Source organism: Rhinoderma darwinii, chromosome 1 (assembly GCF_050947455.1).
Source record: "Rhinoderma darwinii isolate aRhiDar2 chromosome 1, aRhiDar2.hap1, whole genome shotgun sequence".
Taxonomy (NCBI): domain Eukaryota; kingdom Metazoa; phylum Chordata; class Amphibia; order Anura; family Rhinodermatidae; genus Rhinoderma; species Rhinoderma darwinii.
Window position 1 is genome coordinate 427976228 of NC_134687.1, and position 20954 is coordinate 427997181.

General features: G+C 44.2%; 1 protein-coding gene across 2 annotated transcripts in view; it reads left to right on the forward strand.

Moving 5' to 3' along the window:
• The window catches only part of DAO (D-amino acid oxidase), a 100794-nt gene that overhangs the window by 11381 nt on the left and 68459 nt on the right, over nucleotides 1-20954 (forward strand). The window contains exon 1 of one of the 2 annotated variants that reach the window (XM_075830406.1): nucleotides 14057-14125. The exons of the other annotated variant lie outside the window; for it this stretch is intronic. The gene's annotated coding sequence lies outside the window, so the exon portion shown is untranslated. Of the gene's footprint in view, nucleotides 1-14056; nucleotides 14126-20954 lie in introns of those variants that run through there. 2 annotated transcript variants of the gene reach the window in all.

A 20954-nucleotide genomic window follows, 5' to 3' on the forward strand; every position in this document is an offset into this window, starting at 1 on the left:
AAGAGCTGTGGAGAGGAGCTCTCATCTCTTCAGCTCTTGCGAGAGATCAGTTTTGTATTGTCTGCCGAACTGGCAAGGCGGCGTGTCTCTGCTACGGACAGTGTAAGCGCACCCCAGCTCTTACACTGTCCGTAGCAGTGACACGCCCCCTTGCCAGTTCTGCAGACAGAGTACAAGATTGATCTCACAAGAGCTGAAGAGATGAGAGCGCGCATGTTAAAACGAGCGCCAATTCACAATACAACATGTCGATCGGCTCTTGTTTTCTCCATTCAAACAGAGCAATGACCGGGAGTATGGGGACAAACAATCGTTAATGTGATCATGCGTCTCCGTACAGTTTCATTTTCACAACATTAAAACCACTGATAGGTGAAGTGAATAACATTGATTATCTTGTTACTTTGGCACCTGTCAAGGGGTGGGATATATTAAGCAACAAGTGAACAGTCTTGATGTTGATGTGATGGAAGCAGGAAAAATGGGCAAGCATAGGCATAAAATCCATAAGCGTAAGAAAGAAATGAAAGTTGCCTGGTCTGATGAATCACGCTTTCTTCTACATCATGGGGACGGCGCGTGCGTTGCTTATTTGTGGAAGAGGTGACACCAGTACACACTGTGGAAAGAAGGCAAGCCAACAGAGGCTTGATGAGCTGGGCAATGCTCTGCTGGCAAACCTTGGGTCCTAACATTTATGTGGATGTTACTTTAAAACATACCACAACGCTAAACACTGTTGCAGGACCCCTACATGCCAATGGTATTTACCAATGGCAGTAACCTATTTTAGCAGGATAATGCCACCCTGCAGAACATGTTCACGTATGGTTTGAGGAACATGACAGAGTTCAAGGTGTTGACTTGGCCTCCAATTTCCCCTAATCTCAACCTGATTGAATATCTGTTAAATGTACTGGAAAAACAAGTCCGATCCCCACCTCGCAACTTATAGGACCTAAAGGCTCTGCTGCTAATGTGTCACGTTGGGTACGTTGACCCACTGGACCGTACCGCCTTAACAGTAGGGCAGCTGGCCAACAGGACACAGGTCACAGTCTATAGTTCGTATAGTGTACCTGTGGTATCTCAGACAGTAGCAAGACAGGCTCGGCTGGGACTAGGCAACAGGCAGGCGCCAGGCGTGGTGTTGCAGGACAGGCATGGTATACAGCACAGCACGACTTCAGCTCAGCACGGCACTTGACCAGGATAGCATGGGATACAGGTTACAGGTAGCAGGAACGGGAAACACTGGGAACTGGAAGACACTTAGGAGACCATTTGCTTAGACAGATTAGGGTAACGACAACAAGGCTCAGGCAAGGGAGGAAGGGGCTGGGCCCCTCTTATAGTCTAGGGGCTCATGGGCTAATTTTGACTTAATGAGCCAGCACGCGCACTTGCAATTATGTCAAAATTAGCCTACGGGACCCGGCCGAGAGAAGCGGAAGTGAGCGCTGAGGTCTCCTGAGGAGGCGATGGGGACCAGCGCTCACATTTCCGTGGCTGCGGGCATCAGGAGGTGAGTGAGCCTGATGGCCTGCAGCCATAGGCATGACAGTATCCCCCCTCTTATGCCCCCTCCTCTTGGGGCCAGAACGAGAGAGAAACTTCTTCAGGTAGGTAGGGGCATTGAGGTTCTCTTCTGGCTCCCAGGACCTCTCTTCAGGACCAAACCCCCTCCAATACACCAAATAAAAGGTTCTTCCACCCAGTTTCTTGGTGTCCAGGATCTCCTTAACCTCAAAAGTCTCTGATGAACCGCTGGGAGCCACTGCAGGAGTGGAAGTCTTGGAGTAGCGGTTCAAGATCACCGGCTTCAGCAGGGAGACATGGAAGGAGTTGCGGATCTTGAGGGTACGAGGCAGCCGAAGCTTGTAGGAAACAGGGTTGATTTGTTGCAAAATCTCGAAGGGTCCAAGGAACCTGGGAGCAAACTTGTACGATCGCACCCTCAGCCAGATGTTCCTAGAGAACAGCCAGACCTTAGTGCCTGGAAGGAACTGGGGAGGCTCTCGTCTTCTTGTGTCTGCCTTTCTCTTTATTCCGTAGACTGCCAGCAGAATAGAAGATCGAGTCTGCTGCCAGGTTTGTAGAAAGTCCCTGAATGCAGAGTCAACTTCAGGCACCTGGGACGTACTGGAAACAGGAAGAGGTATTCGAGGGTGTTGGCCATAGACAATGAGGATGGACTCACTGGTGTGGTTGTTGTAGGAAAACTCAGCTCAAGGAAGCAGCTGCACCCAGTCATCATGCTGCCTGGAGATAAAGTGTCGTAGATAGTTCTCCATAATCTGGTTTATTCTCTCGACTTGACCATTGGACTGGGGATGGTAGGCAAAGGAAAAGTCCAACTTCACACCGAGGAGTACGCAGAGGGCTCTCCAGAACTTTGAGGTGAACTGAACCCCCGATCCGACACTATGTAGAGGCAAGCCGTGCAGATGGAAGATGTGTTGGATGAAGAGATTGGCCAGTCGGGAAGTAAACGGTAGGCCGGTCAGTGGAACGAAATGAGCCATCCTGAAGAATCGGTCCACCACGACCCAGAACGTACTGCAACCAGCAGAGAGAGGCAGGTCCGTGACAAAGTCCATAGCAATATGTTGCCAGGGTGCATCGGGCACAGGCAGCGGCTGGAGCAGGCCCGCGGGTTTGGAGTGGGCAACTTTATTTGCTGCGCACACCGTGCAAGAGGAGACAAAGTCCGTGATGCCTTTGGGCAGCGTGGGCCACCAGAACTGTCGAGCAATCAGGTCTCGGGTCTTACGGATACCCACGTGACCTGCCAATTTAGAACTGTGTCCCCAGCGGAGGATTCTTCTTTTGTCATGCACAAAAGTCCTCCCCGGGGGAATGTCTCTAACTTGCAGAGGGTTGACAGGGATGATGCAGGACGGATTAATGATACTCTGTGGAGACTCCATAGTGTCCTCTGTCTCGAATGACCTGGACAAGGCATCAGCCCTCACATTCTTGTCGGCCGGACGGTAGTAGAGCTCAAACTGGAACCGGGCAAAGAACAGCAACCACCTGGTCTGACGTGGATTCAGTCATTGGGCCGTCTGGAGATAAGTGAGGTTCTTGTGGTCCGTAAATATCAAGATGGGATGAACTGCGCCCTCTAATATATGTCTCCACTCCTCCAGAGCCAATTTGATGGCCAGTAACTCCCGATCCCCTATAGAGTAGTTGCTTTCTGCGGAAGAGAAGAGCTTAGAATAATAGCCACATACCATTGACTTGCCCTTGGTACCTCTCTGGAACAGGAGTGTACCAGCACCAACAGAGGAGGCGTCCACCTCCAACGAGAACTGTCGAAAAACATCTGGATGATGAAGGATAGGGACTGACGTGAAGGCACTCTTCAGGCTATTAAATGCGGCCTCTGCTTCTGGAGTCCACACTTTGGCGTTCATTCCTTTCTTGGTGAGGGTAGAGATAGGAGATGTCAGTGAGGAGAAGTTCGGAATGAACTGTCTGTAGAAATTGGCGAATCCCAGGAAGCACTGTATGGCCTTGAGGGTGTGGCCATTCCAGAACGGACTTTACCTTTTCAGGATCCATCTTGAGGCCTTTATTCGAGATGATGTAGCCCAGGAAGGGTAGAGCATCTTTCTCAAACACTCACTTCTCCAACTTGGCGTACAGGCGATTCTCAATTAACCGCAGCAAAACTTGACGGACAGGTCTCTGATGAGTCATTGGATCTGGAGAATTCGGTCCTGTTGAGACCGGAGGTCTAGCATATCCGCCCGCATCTCTTGTCATCATGGTCTTGGATTGACCAGCGGGGTCCATGGCCTGAGCCTACTGCCACGTTGGGTACGTGGACCCACTGGACTGTACCGCATTAACGGTATGGCAGCTGGCCAACAGGACACAGGTCACAGTCTATAGTTCATATAGTGTACCTGTGGTAGCTCAGACAATAGCAAGACAGGCTTGGCTTGGACTAGGCAGCAAGCAGACGCCAGGCGTGGTGTAGCAGGACAGGCGTGGTATACAGCACAGCACGACTTCAGCTCAGCACGGCACTTGACCAGGATAGCACGGGATACAGGTTACAGGTAGCAGGAACTGGAAACACTGGGAACTGGAAAACACTTAGGAGACCGTTTGCATAGACTAGGGTAACGACAACAAAGCTCAGGCAAGGCAAGAAGGGGCTGGGCCCCTCTTATAGTCCAGGGTGCAGGTAGCAGGAACGGGAAACACTGGGAACTGGAAAACACTTAGGAGAACATTTGGTTAGACAGACTAGGGTAACTACAAAAAGGCTCAGGCAAGGGAGGAAGGGGCTGGGCACCTCTTATAGTCCAGGTTCTCATGGGCCAATTCTGACTTAATTTCAGGACTGCTTCTCTACGGGACTCGGCCGGGAGAAGCAGAAGTAAGTGCTGGCGTCTCCTGAGGAGGAGATAGGGATCAGCGCTCACAGTTCCATGGCTGCGGGCGTCAGGAGGTGAGTGAGGCTGACGGCCCGCGGCCATGGGCATGACATAATGTCTTGGTGCCAGATAGCACAGGACACCTTCAGAGGTCTTATGGAATCCATTCCTCAATGGGTAAGAGCTGTACTGGCGACAGAAGGGGGACCTCTGCAATACTAGGCAGCTGTTTTTTAATGTAATTGCTGAACGGTGTATATATATATAAATAAATAAATATATATATATATATATATATATAAAATTATACTTTTTTGCCACAATCAGCACTGATCACAGTATCTAAGTGGTTAAACAGTAAAGATTAGAGTCTACTCCAATCCTGGTCTTTGTTTCAGGAGTTAGTCTGTCATAACACACTGCTGTGCCTGCATCACCCTTGGTTTCCTTCGCTTTTGGTTTCCTTCTTGTGATGTATAGTGGCAGGTTCGGCCCAACTTTGATCTAATATGTACGGCCTGCTTTAAAGAGGCTCTGTCACCAGATTTTGCAACCCCTATCTGCTATTGCAGCAGATAGGCGATGCAATGTAGATTACAGTAACGTTTTTATTTTTAAAAAACGAGCATTTTTGGCCAAGTTATGACCATTTTTGTAGTTATGCAAATGAGGCTTGCAAAAGTCCAAGTGGGTGTGTTTAAAAGTAAAAGTCCAAGTGGGCGTGTATTATGTGCGTACATCGGGGCGTTTTTAATACTTTCACTAGCTGGGCGCTCTGAAGAGAAGTATCATCCACTTCTCTTCAGAACGCCCAGCTTCTGACAGTGCAGATCTGTGACGTCACTCACAGGTCCTGCATCGTGTCGGCCACATCGGCACCAGAGGCTACAGTTGATTCTGCAGCAGCATCAGCGTTTGCAGGTAAGTCGATCTTACCTGCAAATGCTGATGCTGCTGCAGAATCAACTGTAGCCTCTGGTGCCGATGTGGCCGTCACGATGCAGGACCTGTGAGTGACGTCACAGATCTGCACTGCCAGAAGCTGGGCGTTCTGAAGAGAAGAGGCTGTTACTTCTCTTCAGAGCGCCCAGCTAGTGAAAGTATTAAAAACGCCCCGATGTACGCACATAATACACGCCCACTTGGACTTTTACTTTTAAACACACCCACTTGGACTTTTGCAAGCCTCATTTGCATAACTACAAAAATGGTCTTAACTTGGCCAAAAATGCTCGTTTTTTAAAAATAAAAACGTTACTGTAATCTACATTGCAGCGCCTATCTGCTGCAATAGCAGATAGGGGTTGCAAAATCTGGTGACAGAGCCTCTTTAAGTTGGCCATACACATTAGATGAACGGTGTCTGAACCCACTGAGTTAGGTGGGATCAGCCAACGATCTAATGTGTATGGGGGGGGGTCTCCCGTCCGTCCCCCAAAAGCAGATGTTGGGGAAAAAGGATGAGGCATGTTGGATTTCAACATGCTCGATCCTTTGTTCCCGCTAGAGATAACGCTGCCAGAGTGGTCTGGCAGTGGCTTATTCCCCTCCCCCTATTGAAATAAACATGTTCATGGAGAAATCAAGACAAATAGCTGTTGTGTATGGCTCGCTTTAGAACCATCTTATTTACAGTACATTTGCTTTGCAATTGAATACAATCTATTTTTTCATGATAGCAACTATTTAACATGTTAGATCTTTCTGGTTGATAAGAGGACAAGTCTGTGCGAAAACACAGAGCTAAGACATGAGTTATTTTGGCTCCAGGGTTGGACTGACACAGCAGAGTGCTAGTGGCTCCTCTGGTGGGCTTCGATTCTTACCCAGGAATGGACCCCGAAGGTCCAACAGAAGTCAACCTTATTTGAAGCTTATATAGAGCTAATCACTGATTTGGAGCCAATACTAAGACTTAAAGAGGCTCTGTCACCACATTATAAGTGGCCTATATTGTACATGATGTGATCGGCGCTGTAATGTAGATTACAGCAGTGTTTTTTATTTAGAAAAACTATATTTTTTTATGGAGTTATGACCTATATTCGCTTTATACTAATGAGTTTCTCAATGGACAACTGGGCGTGTTTTACTATATGGCCAAGTGGGCTTGTACAGAGGAGTGCATGACGCTGACCAATCAGCGTCATACACTTCTCTCCATTCAGTTACACTATAGATAGCGATATAGCTATATCGCTATGTGCTGCCACTCAAAGAGGCTCTGTCACCAGATTATAAGTGCCCTGTCTCCTACATAATGTGATCAGCGCTGTAATGTAGATAAAAGCAGTGGTTTTTATTTTGAAAAACGATCATTTTTGACAGAGTTATGAGCAATTTTAGATTTATTCTAATGAGTTTCTTAAAGACCAACTGGGCGTGTTTTTACTTTTGACCAAGTGGGTGTTGTAAAGAAGTGTATGAGGCTGACTAATCAGTGACCAATCAGCGTCATACACTTCTCATTGTTCCAGCCCAGCATGATCCACAGCACAATGTGATTGTGCAGTGCAAGAAGCTGGGCTGGAACAATGAGAAGTGTATGACGCTGATTGGTCAGCCTCATACACTTCTTTACAACTTGGTCAAAAGTAAAAACACGCCCAGTTGACCTTTAAGAAATTCATTAGCATAAATCTAAAATTGCTCATAACTTCCTCAAAAATGATAATTTTTCAAAATAAAAACCACTGCTGTTATCTACATTACAGCGCTGATCACATTATGTAGGAGACAGGGCACTTATAATCTGGTGACAGAGCCTCTTTAAACTCACTATAACATTACTGCAGTGTCATGACAATGAATATACATTACCTCCAGCCAGGACATGATGTGTATTCAGAATCCTGACCACTTCTCTGCACTTCTCCGTGATTTACAGCACAGCAGGCGTAGTCTCGCAAGATTACGCTGTAAACTGTCATTTACAGCGAGATCTCGCTGTGCTGTGCTGTAGTCTCACACAGACGTTACAGAAGTGGTCAGGATTCTGAATACACATCCCGTCCTGGCTGGAGGTAATGTATATTCAGAATTCTGTCACTTCTGTAGCGTATCTGTGAGATTTACAGCAAGGCAAGCGTAATCTCGTTTGAAATGACAGGTTACATCGTAATCTCACAAGATTACGCTTGCCTTGCTGTAAATCTCACAGAGACGCTACAGAAGTGACCGGATTCTGAATACACATCACGTCCTGGCTGGAGGTAATGTATATTCATTGTCATGACACTGCAGTAATGTTATAGTGTGTTTATGTGGCAGCACATAGCGATATAGCTATATCGCTAGTGCTGTATAAATGAATGGAGAGAAGTGTATGACGCTGATTGGTCAGCATCATACACTTCTCTCCACAACGCCCAGTTGGTCATATAGTAAAACACGCCCAGTTGTCCATTGAGAAACTCATTAGCATAAAGCTAAAATAGGTCATAACTCCGTCAAAAATGATAGTTTTTCTAAATAAAAAACACTGCTGTAATCTACATTACAGCGCCGATCACATCATGTACAATATAGGCTACTTATAATGTGGTGACAGAGCCTCTTTAAGGCTACAGACAGTAAGAGTTTCCAATTTTAACTATCGAGCTTCAACTGCACTCCAGAGGAATACGCTGAATTGTGCTCTCCACTGGACTTCAGCTGTCACTCAGTAATTAGAAAATCCCAGAACGAAAATCTGTGTGAACCCCCAAGTTTGAAGGCAGATATATTTTAAAAGTGGTGCTGTAATGTCGGGGTAGGTAGACAGACAGGTGAGCCCTAATCTACCCGCCACTCAGTCCCTGCCTACTTGCACGGCCCGTCCTAGGCGACGGCGTACAACTGGGCGACGATCCCTACACTCAATAAGTGCACGACAGACAAACAGACAAGGGTACACAGAAGCTAAGGGAAATGGGGCAGTTGCCCACGGCAACACCGTGATCAACAAGAGTAGCGAACAAGCCGAGTCAAACCAGGAGTGTACGAGGTACCAAACGCAGAGCAGGAGCGTAGTCAGTAAAGCCAGGGTCAATTTGAAGCAGAGGTCAATTGTACTAGCAGGAACAGCAGAGCCAGGAAACCAGACAGAATCACAGGCAAAGGAAGAGCAGGAAATGAAGGTATAAATAGACCGAGAGCGGGAGCCAGCTCCGTCTGGCCAGGCTGTGATAGGTTCTCCCACTCCTCAGCCTACCAGCCTGAGTGGTAGCAGATTGAGTCACTCTATCAGACCTATGAGCAGATGCAGACTGATTAACCACGGACGTCGACACAGAAGCTGTGTCTGGCAGATCCTTTACAGGTGCAATGGAAAAGTGGAAATATTACCCATGGCAACCAATCAGATTGCTGCGTTAATTTTCCAAAAGGCCTCGGAAAAATGTGAGGTAAATCATCTCCTCCATTGAGTTGATTCACAAATAACATACTAGAATTTATTAATTATATGATCTGTGTGCGCAACAATTACATCATTGTTTAGGATGCAGTTAAAGGAACACCAAACCTAGAAATTAATGATAAATGTAAACAGGAGATAAACTAGCTTGCACTGTCAGTTTGTAGGATTTTTTTGCATGTTCCTAAAACAGTCTTGTAGAAATCCAGCAAAGAACACATGGCTTACTTTCCTGCTGATCTGTTGCATTTTTTGCTGATGAACAGCTAAAGGGGCAGGGGACGAGACTTAAAGAGGCTCTGTCACCACATTATAAGTGGCCTATATTGTACATGATGTGATCGGCGCTGTAATGTAGATTACAGCAGTGTGTTTATTTAGAAAAACGATCATTTTGAGTTATGACCTATATTCGCTTTATACTAATGTGTTTCTCAATGGACAACTGGGCGTGTTATACTATATGACCAAGTGGGCATTGTACAGAGGAGTGTATGACGCTGACCAATCAGCGTCATACACTTCTCTCCATTCATTTACACTGCAGATAGCGATATAGCTATATCGCTATTTGCAGTCACATAAACACACTATAACGCTACTCATGTGTCATGATAATGAATATACATTACCTCCAGCAAGGATGTGACGTGTATTCATTCTCCTCACCACTTCTGTAGCGTCTCTAAGATTTACAACACAGCACAGGAGATCTCGCTGTGAATGAAAGTTTACAGCGTAATCTCGCAAGACTACGCCTGCTGTGATGTAAACACAGAGACGCTACAGAAGTGGTCAGGAGAATGAATACACATCACGTCCTGGCTGAAGGTAATGTATATTCATTGTCATGACACATGAGTAGCGTTATAATGTGTTTATGTGACTGCAAATAGCGATATAGCTATATCGCTATCTGCAGTGTAAATGAATAAAGAGAAGTGTATGACGCTGATTGGTCAGCGTCATACACTCCTCTGTGTAACGCCCACTTGGTCATATAGTAAAATACGCCCAGTTGTCCATTGAGAAACTCATTAGCATAAAGCTAATATAGGTCATAACTCAGTCAAAAATGATCGTTTTTCTAAATAAAACACACTGCTGTAATCTACATTACAGCGCCGATCACATCATGTAAAATATAGGCCACTTATAATGTGGTGACAGAGCCTCTTTAACAATCCTTGTGTCCTACTGCAGACAGGGCAGGAGGGAGGATCCTGCTGCAGCCAGATGTCTTACAGCCATACACAGGATTGTGAGGAGGGTGAAAATGTCTGATCTTTTGGGACACATATAGAAGAATTCTTGATCTATTTCTCAGTATTAATTTCAGTATGAGAGAAAAGAGAATTAAAGAGGACCTGTCACTAGGTCATATTAGTTTAACTGGTTTACTGACCTGAATAGCACTGTCTCTATTATTCCGCTTTTTTTTTTTTTTCTGGACCCCTTCTATTTCAGAGATATGGCCAACTGTTGAGTTTGCTCCCTATGTGCTAATTTGCTGTAGTTGGGATGGAGCTAGCTTCTCTGCCTCTGATGCTGACCAGTCAGCGCAAAGCCACTTGTGGGTAGTTCATGCCCTGTTGGCTAACTACAGCAAATTAGCATAGAGGCAGCTACCACAACAGTGGGTCATATCTCTGGAACAGGGGTCCAAGAAAAAAAAAGTAAGCGCTGGAATCAGGAAAACAGCACTATTCGTGTCAGTTAACCAGTTCAACTTATATGTCCTTTTGACAGGTCCTCCTTAAAGAAAAAGAGATTATGGGAGGTATTGCTGCAGTAACTTTTGTTCCCTTTTATAACTTGAATGGTCTTTTAAAAGTAGACATTCACGTGTTCATATATTGTGGGTGGGCCTTTAAGGTGGCTATACACCGATTTCTCCCCGACCCCCATACACATGAATGCTTGCCATTACTTCTCAATGAGGGGAGGGGAATAAGCTGCTGCCAGACACCGGCGCCATTTTCATGTGGACTGGAAGCCGCGGCCTGACAGTAATATGACTATTTCCGGTCGCGGCTTCCGTCCATATGTTCAGAAGCAAGGACTAGGAGCGGAGGGAGCGGACAGAGCGGAGGCAGCGGCGGCGGCAGGAGCAGGTAAGTTATGTTTGTGTATGTTCGTGTTATACTGTGTGATTACACTGTATCTAATCCTCCTACACTGTGAATTCGCTCTCAAAAAATGGCGGCACACAGTGTAGGAGGTTTGAACATTCAACCCCCTCCTTTCTCCTGGCACTAGCCAGAATAAAGGAGGGGGCATTGTGTGAGCACACTAGAGCGTGTGTGTCTACACCAAATTTGCAGCATAAAGCAATGTGGTTGCTTTACCACATTGCAATGCTGCAATTTTGGGAATTGCTCCCACTAGTGACCAGCACATGGAAATGTTATAAATTAGAATCTAATTTATAATATTTCCTGACTTGTGAAAAAATTACAAAAATTAGAACAATGTGTAATCATTTATTGACTAACAGTTTAACTAAAAAAATATATATATTTTTCTAGCGACACATTCCCTTTAATGTTTCTGGAGGGTCCTTGGACTGAAGATATGTAAGATAAAGTAGTGATTATAATGGAGATCATTTTACTGGGTTTGTCATTAGTCCTATTTAAGAATGCTGAAATCATCCTCTCCCTTGCCTCCATTATGGAGAACTACGAATGGCATTCACCTGTACTGTAGATATATTGTCATAACTCTTTTCACTACACATCAATAATTATAGGTTTAAAAGAACACCTAAAACTCATAATGGTAGGTGACCTTTAACCCTTTCAGGACCAAGGGTTATCGATGCCTTAATGACCAGCCCCATTTTTTCAAATCTGACGTGTCATTTTATGTGGTAATAACTCTGGAATGCTTTTGCCTATCCAAGCGATTCAGAGATTGTTTTCTTGTTACATATTGTACTTTATGTTAGTGGAAAAATTTGGTCAATAAATTCATAGCTTATTTGTGAAAAACGCCAACATTTAAAGAAATTTTGCAAAAATTATAATTTTTCTAATTTTAAATAGAATCTACTTGCATAACAGATAGTAATACCACACAAAATGATTGCTAATTAACATCCCCCATATGTATGCTATATATAACATTACTTTATTTTTCTAGGACGTTACAAGGCTTAGAACTTTAGCAGCAATTTCTCACATTTTCAAGAAAATGTCAAAAGGCTATTTTGTCAAGTACCAGTTCAGTTATGAAGTGGCTTTGAGGGTCTTATGTACTAGTTAGACCCCATAAATCAACCCATTTTAAAAACTGCACCCCTCAAAGTATTCAAAACAGCATTCAGAAAGTTTATTAACCCTAGGCGTTTCACAGGAATTAAAGCAAAGTAGAGTTGAAATTTACAAATTTCATTTTTTTTGCCGAAATTCATTTGTAATAAAAAAAATTCTGTAACACAGAAGGTTTTACCAGAGAAATGCAACTCAATATTTATTGCCCAGATTCTGTAGTTTTTAGAAATATCCCACATGTGGCTCTAGTGTGATAATGGACTGAAGCATCGGCCTCAGAAGCAAAGGAGCACCTAGTGGATTTTGGGGCCTCCTTTTTTTAGAATATATTTTAGTCACCATGTCAGGTTTGAAGAGATCTTGTGGTGCCAAAACAGTGGAATCTCCCTAAAAGTGGTTTTGGAAACTACACACCTCAAGGAATTTATCTAGGGGTATAGTTAGCATCTTGACCCGACAGGTCTTTTGCTATATTTATTGGAATATGTCTGTGAAAACGAAAATCTACTTTTTTTCTGAAAAAATATAATGTAATTATGTAGGAATAAAGAATAAAAAGCACCCCAAAACTTGTAAAGCTATTTCTCCCGATTACGGCAATACCCCATACGTGGTAATAAACTGCTGTTTGGACCAACGGCAGAGCTCAGAAGGGAGGGAGCGCCATTTGGCTTTTGGACTGCAGATTTTGCTTGGTAATAGTTTGGTTTGTGGTTTTGCTGGTATTTCAGTTTATAATGTGGGGGTATATGTAAGCTGGGCAGAGTACATCAGGGCATAATAAGAGGGTATAATAATGGGGTAAATAAATAATTCATAGATGTGTGGCCGGTGTTGCACTGATAAATGGTGCCCGAACTTATCTGCTTTTGGACACTCTGCACAATTTCTGTCGCTATATTCTGAGCGCCAGAACTTTTTTTTATTTTTCTTCACCGGAGCCGTGCGGGCGCTTATTTATTTCCGTTGTATGGCCTCCGGTTTTGCCATGCAACCGACGGCAGCACCCGCAATCGGTCAACGGGAAAGTTTGTTGTAGCAACAAACTTTCCAGTTTGTTGCTACAACAAACTTTCCCTGCGATCACATGATCGGGACCTGAACCAATCAGGTCCCGGTCATGTCTCCGGGACCAGAGGCAGGGGTTAACAGCGCGATCTGGGTGTCAGCACTACTCTGAGACACCTGGATCACGCTTTTAACACCCACCGTGAATCCACGTTGGCGCTGCACAGAGCCCAGCAAGTGCCGACGTGAATTTACAGTGGGCGGTCAGGAAGCGGTTAATGACAGTGATCATATTCTCTGTAGCCAAACCAATCGGTTCGGCTGTCAGAGAACAGGTTGCTGGGGAGCCGCGGACACTGACACAGCCGGCGTCCGAGCGCTTTTCACAGCGCTATGCCGGCTGGAATAGAGATCTGTATATTCACGCCCTGGCTGCACGGGGTGTGCGCGAAAAGGACGTGAATATACAGATTGTCGGCATGAAAGGTTTAAAGGGTTTTTCCCATTTTATAAAGTGATTGCATATTGCTAGGATATACCATTACTTGATTATCGATGGAGGTTCAACCTCTAGGACCCTATATAATCCTAACAATGGAGGGGCCGCAGTGCTGATTTAGCACTGCATCCCCTTCTAAGTTTTCTATTGACAGTGACGCTTGAATGGGGCTTTGCTGCAGTTCCCTGCAGTGAAGGGGACACATCAATAAATCAACACTGCAGCCTCTTCAGTCTCAGAATCGTGGGGAGTCCATAGGCCGGATGCACACCGATCATAAAGTGATAGCATATAATATCTATTACTTTATATAATGGGAATACCCCTTTAAGTAAAAAGAACAAATAGCTCTTTACAGCAGAAAGAATGTGCTGTGCACTGTACTGAACCATGAAGCATGTTTGGCACTGAATAAGTTAACAGCTTTTATTGGTTCGCTCGTCTGTCAGACTTCTTTCTACAGCCAATACCTTCCTCTGGAAATAGTGGGTGTTACTGGTAACCTTACACCAGCACGTCCTCTGTTGACTGTTAAAGGAACATGAATAAATAAGTGAGTAAATCTGCGTCTATTACTTTTTTTGCTTTTAATTAAGTTATTTACTATGTAGTATTTTGAACACTGTTTCTAACAATCTAGTTAGCCGGTGTTGTCTGATTTGTAAATGTGGTCATGCTTTGTTGACGATACATTGTTAATCAGACTGGTTCACACCACTTTAACTACTTGCTGATTAGACTTCAGTTCCATTTTCAAGGCTGTAAATAACTATTCTGTCTGTTTCCAATACACCCTATTCCGGGCACTGTCCCGCTGTCCCGGGAGGTCGGTGGTATATCCTGGTCTCAACTGTGTCTGCGTCCTCAGAACGGTGTTTATATATATATATATATATATATATATATATATATATATATATATATATATATATGTATACACTTTTTATATTTATTATAAATTTTTTATACAGTTACACATTTTTATTATTTTTATATTGCATTACTGCTATATTTATTATACCTGTAAATGTGAGGTTCTTAGCGCTCAGTTAAGTACATAGCTAGCGCTAGCAACGTAAATGTACGTCATATTTTTCCAAGTGGTTAAGCTGGTCATACACAAAAGATAAAACTTGGGACAATCGGCTGATTTAGGTGGGATCAGCCAGCAGTCTAATATGTATGCGGGTCTTACAACCGTCATCCAGCAGCAGATTGCTTGAGAAAGGCTCACACTGAGCTGTAACGTCGCACATACGTGGAATAAAAGGATATTTTTTTTCCACAAATTTGGTAGTGCTGCCTCACTTTCCTTGTCCTCCAGCAGCAGATGTCGGGGCTCCTAGCCCTGCAATTTGACGTTTTCTCTGTGACGCAGTCGAGGTGATTATGTCATGGCGCTACCTGACCTGGGGGGCGCTATGTAGAGCTTTAAAGATTTCTATTACGTTATTATATTCAGGGGCTCAGTATGTGACATCATTATAGTCAGGGGCACAGTCTATGCTATTATTATATTCAGGGGGCACAGTGTGTGGCATTATATTCAGGTTCACAGTATGTGGTATTATAATATTCAGGAGGAACAGTGAGTTGAATTATATTCTGGGGCACTGTGTTTGTTATTATCATATTCAGGGGCACAGGGTGGCACTATGAGGAGTTTGTCTTCGTACAGAAGGTGGGGATGTGCTGCAAAAGTGAGGAACATGGACATAGCTATAGGGGTGCAGAGCTCGCAGTTGCACTCGGGTCTTTGTGACAAAGGGGTCCAAAGGTCCGTCTGCCACATAAGAAGTCACCAGTATTTTAAATGGTGCATGGAATGTGCTCGGTTACAGATTTTGTGCTGGGGCCCAGGAGCTTCAAGTAACAACTCTGAGAGGCCAATGAACACAGCCAAAGTGGTTATTTATTTATTTTTTAAATAGTGTTTATAACATATACCTGTATAGCATTATATTCTTTTGTGTTATTGTCTTGAATCTATTAGGAAGAATGTAATGACACCCGCTCTCACTGCTGATTATCAATCAGCAGTCTCCTGGCTACCAGCCAGTGCAGCACCTCTTCTCCACACTGCTGGTGGCCGCGATCTTTCAGCTGACCTATCGTTCACTAGTGCGTGTTCTGACTCTTCCCTTCTTAAGAGACCAGCTAGAGCCAAATTCACCAAGCTTTCCCGGGTAGTTAAGGTAACCTTCCTCATTGCTCTTTACATGAGGTTCTATAGTCTGGCTTGCTAGTATGTCTGCTCTGTGTATTCGTTGGTTGTCTGTTACTGACCCTGCTTGAACTTTTTAACAATTCTGTTTTATTACGGTTTTTCAGAACATGCAGGTAAAAAGACACAAAATCAAGTATAAAGTCACAGGCAGACCACGCAGGGCCGCTCAAGCTCAGAAGACATCTCAGTACCTGCATAGATCAGTAATCTTATATACAGAGAACAACAAATCTACAATACCAAAAAAAAGTACAAAAAAAACCACAATTCATATTTGCACATAAATGCACAACATTGTACAAACATACAAAGTACAAAATACAAATTAGGCTTCGTTCACATCTTCATCGGGGTTCCGTTCGTGGGTTCCGTCAGACCTTTCCGTCAGGGGAACCCACAAACAGAAACCAAACGGAAACCATAGCTTTCCGTTAGCATTACCTTTGATTTCAATGGTAATGCTTCCGTTGCTAATGATTTCTGTTTGTCTCCGTTCCGTAAGGTTTATAGTGTGTGTGTGCAGCCGGAAAAAAATGCAGCAGAATATAGTAGCAGCACAGTGGATGACATTTAACAAATCGAATCCACACGCTGCGTAAAATTTCCGAGCCGAAATTGACCTGCGGTGCGTAATTTACAGGCCGCAGCTTGTCAATTCCTGCTACGGAAAGTATGCAGAATTGCTGTGTTTTTCACAGGAGACATCTCCGTCTCCTAACATTGAGAAAAACGCAGCAATTTACGCACCATTTTCTGCCGCAAACACCGCAGGAAATGGTGCTTTTTTGCCACAGCGGAAAGCCTTTGACTTTCAAATGGAATTGCTGCAGAAATTTTCTGCAGCAATTCCGTTGTGTGTGGACAAGCCCTAAATCCGCTGCATAAGGGCTTCTCCACACGTATTGGAATTGCTGCAGAAAAAGGTGCGTATTTTTCTGCTTTTTTCTCAATATTGGGAGATGGTGACATTCTTCTGAAAAACGCAGCAATTCTGTCGCTTTCCACAGCAGGAATTGACACACTGCAGTACGAAAAATACGCACCGCAGGTCAATTTCTTGTCAGAAATTTTATGCAGCGTGTGGATAGGATTTGATAAATCTCACCCACTTTGCTGCTACTGTATTCTGCTGCGTATTTTCCATCCGCAATTCCGGATGGAAAATACACAGCAATTCCGTTACGTGTGGACAAGCCCTAATGCAGTAGCAGCAGAGTGGGTGAGATTTGAGAAAATGATGAGCGGGGAAAAAGGCTCAGAAATTGACCTGCGGTCTGTTTTTTTTAATCCGCAGCATGTTAATCGTTTTTGCATAAATGTTGCTTATTTGTTTCTGGTTTTCCCCATTTAATTCAATGGGGAGGTAAAACCCGCAACAAATAGCAGATGTTGTGTTTTTTTGCGGCGGAAATGCAGCGATTCCGATGCAAAAAAAATCGGAACTCAGGAAAAATTTAAATCTTATACTTACCCAGAGTTCAGTTTTTTTTGTCAGGGCCGGCCTCCTGGGATGACGTTTCATCCATGTGACCGCTGCAGCCAATCAAAGGCTGCAGCGGTCACATGTGATAAAACATCATCTCAGGGCTGCAGGATGTAGGAGGGAAGTGTCGCCATATTTTTTGCTCAGTTTTCCGCAGCGGCCATTCCTGGCCGAAAAACTGCACCACAATTTGGTGTGGTTTTTCAGCTTGAATTCCCTGCGGCGCAAAGGGCGGATACGCTGTCTGCTTTTACACAACGTATCCGTCCTGTGTGAACATACCCGTACAGTATATACATATAGTAACTGCTTTCTTACAATGATACAGCTGCAAACCACGTCAACATGCTGCATTCCCACGAGTCAGCGCAGTTTTCAAATGATTGTTAATGTCCATGAAGTTTTTTACAGACATTAAGAATCATTTCAAAACCGCACCGACTTTTGGTAAAACTGCATGTGCTACGTGTCGTACTGGACAACTTTTGTTGTTACGATCTAATTGTTTGCATTAAAGGTTATGTCACCCTTTGAACGGGATTTTTTTAATTTATTTTAATAAAATGGCAGTCAGTGTGTTTTGTGCAACTTTATAATTAGTTTTTATAAAAAAAATCTTTTTACTTTTTGAGATATAGCTGCTCTGTATCCTGTATACAGTAGCTGTATCTTATGCTGAATCCTGAACACATCAAGTGCGTGGGACTGACAGGTTCAGTGTCTGCGTGTCCTGTGTGTCTCTGACACGCAGGTTTCACAGATAATAGATCACATCTAAGTTACTACGATGTGATAGATTACAGGTGGATATAGTCGACTACTCTATTGATTCCGCCCAAAAAAACTGAAACCTTGCGAAACGGAGGCAAACGGAAACCATTAGCAACGGAAGCGTTACCATTGAAATCAATGGTAGTGGTAATGGAAAGCTTATGGTTTCTGTTTGGTTTCCGTTCGTGGGTTCCCCTGACGGAAAGGTCTGCCGGAACCCATGAACGGAACCCCGACGCAGGTGAGAATGAAGCCTAACTATTACTGTATGATCTGTACAGATGGTGGAGTGTACTATTTTTTGGGGTGTAGCAACTCCCAGTATATCATTACCTTTGTTCAGGTCATACTGAAAGCAGCTAACCTGACTTTGCAAATGATCTCTGTACTGAAATGTATTTGTACTGAGCTTGGATTTTGTGCTGTATTTATGTATTGAGGTTGGTTTTGGTGCTGTATAGATGTACTGAGCTTTGTTCTGGTGTTGTATATATTGTATTGAGCTTTGTTCTGGAGCTGTATATATTTACTGAGCTTGGTTCTGGTGCTGTATATATGTACTGAGCTTGGTTCTGGTGTAGAGCAGATGGCATTGTTGCAATTCATTGTATGTTTAATCAGAACCTGTCTGGTAGTTTTAACCCCTTGAACCGCCACCATACAGTAATACATGACCTGACAATATTTCCAAACATTCCCCTTTTTGTTTGTTTCAGATGCAAATCTTTAAAATCAACTTTTAAAATAGTGCACGCTATATGCTAATTACTCTATAAAGGGTCATGGGTCGGTGCCACTATCCTGAAAACTCACACAGTCCTAACTGTAAACCCACCTTTCCATGCTTGGTTGACATCCCCCTGGCTGTTATACATCACTACCAGTCTTCTCCAACTTTCTTGGATGCGCCATTGCCTTGTACTCCATAAACACGCACCATTCAGCGAGTTGTACTCTGCCCGGCTTCATCACTGCACCGCGCATGCCAGGGGAGTACAAGGCAAAGGAGAAGGCTGGTAGTAATGTAGAACAGTCACGGGGATGCCAATCAAGATCTCGGGGGGCGCCATTTCAATTTTCGCCTCAGGCAGCAGAAAAGCTATAATTGGCCCTGGGCGGCGGCGCCACTGAAACCAGCTGCCACCACCCCCTCATGCACTAATTGTATCTGCCTTACAATGACGCTGATTGGCAAGGCAGAAAGACTTGCCCCGCCAATCAGCGCCTTTCAACTATGCTAGCAGCGCGATGACGTCATCACACCTCTTCTTTTGTTGAAAGGCGCTGATTGACGGAGCAAGTCATTCTGCCCTGCCAATCAGCGCCGTCGTTCAGCCCCAGCAGACCTGCTCAGAAGAGAGCAGGCCTTCATTGACATAGGATGACGTGGGAACGGGATCGAGGTGAGTATGTAAAGTTGTTTTTTTGGTCTATTTTTTCCACTTAAAAGTGTCAGTGGCATTATCTACGGGGGGGGGGGGGGCTATATGTGGGCCACAATCTACAGGAGAGGCTATATGTGTGGCACTATCTACAGGGGGGCCATATTTGGGACACCATATACAGGGGGGCTATATGTGGTGCACCATCTACAGGTGGGGCTATATGCGGGGCACTATATACAAAAAAAATCCTCTAGAATAACGAGCATGTACATTATTTTAGTGGAAAACTAGTGGATTCGTTGCAGTTGGGGCTATCAGGAACTATTCCTCTTTTCATTTACACCTGTTTTAATAAATCTCCCCATGTCTTGTATAGCTGAAAGGTGGTCCCATTTACTCAAGCCCAACACTGGTGGCTGCGTATGGCCTGTGGTGGGCCTGTCTGCTTAAAAATGTCAGGGCTGATTTTAAGTCCCAGTCCGGCCCTGATCCTAACACACCGGGAGAAACCATGAGAGCCAGACAAGATGGTTTTAATTTCTAACTTTGTGAATTGCTTATCGACCTCAAACTCCCATTCCTTCACATAACTTAGTTTTGGGCTAGAGGTGTGCAGAAACAATAGCGAATAAATGTGGGATATAGTTTTAGCTCGGGGCGTAGAGGCAGTGAGGAGCTCTTCCATCCAATTAAATTCTCTGAGTGGCGAAACCACAAGACTCTTGAAACTCCTAAGTGCTTGTCTAAAAGACAACCGATGTAGAAACGCCAGTTTAGAACACCGCCCGGGATATCAATGTAGGGAAGTCAAGAAGTCTAAACCAAGGTGCCATGACTTCCACTAATTTAACCGTTCGCTAAGAGGTCATCACTAGTGCCAAAAGATTTCGACATAGCATGGCTGACTCTAATTGTGCCCCTAGTAATAGCACATGGCACATCTGGCTTCCGGGGTAATATCTTGGAATTCCATAGAAGGGGGGTGGCCGCGATCCTTTTCAATACCTATATGTAAGGGGTTGGGGGGTGGTGAAACCAAATCTAACCACCGTGAGATATAATATGTATAGATGTCTGGAACTGCAAAGACTCTGCTTGAACTTGACCATTCCTGTCTGCACCTGCCCTGACTTCTGGCTCTACTAACCGGGAGTGACCATCTGCCACCTATCCAGGTCAGCCGCTGCCAACGGAGTCTACTCTGGGAGTAGCGACCTAGGGATTCTAGCAGACAAGTTCACATCTCCATACGCAGTTTAAAGGGTGAACACCTAGCTATATATATTAGACTCCAATCCTCAGTTTAGCCCTTCATGAAATCTGTTGGCAACACAGTGGGTCCACACCTTCCTCTGTAGGTCCCGTGACAGTCACTAATCCCTATGGGCTTCGGGACAAAGAACAACAGAGGAAAACACAAATCCAAAAGGTTATTTGTTCAGCTATTCTACTGTTCTATTTTCTTGTTTTTATTTTTATTGCAAGATTTAATTGAACATACCACACTTCTTTTGTA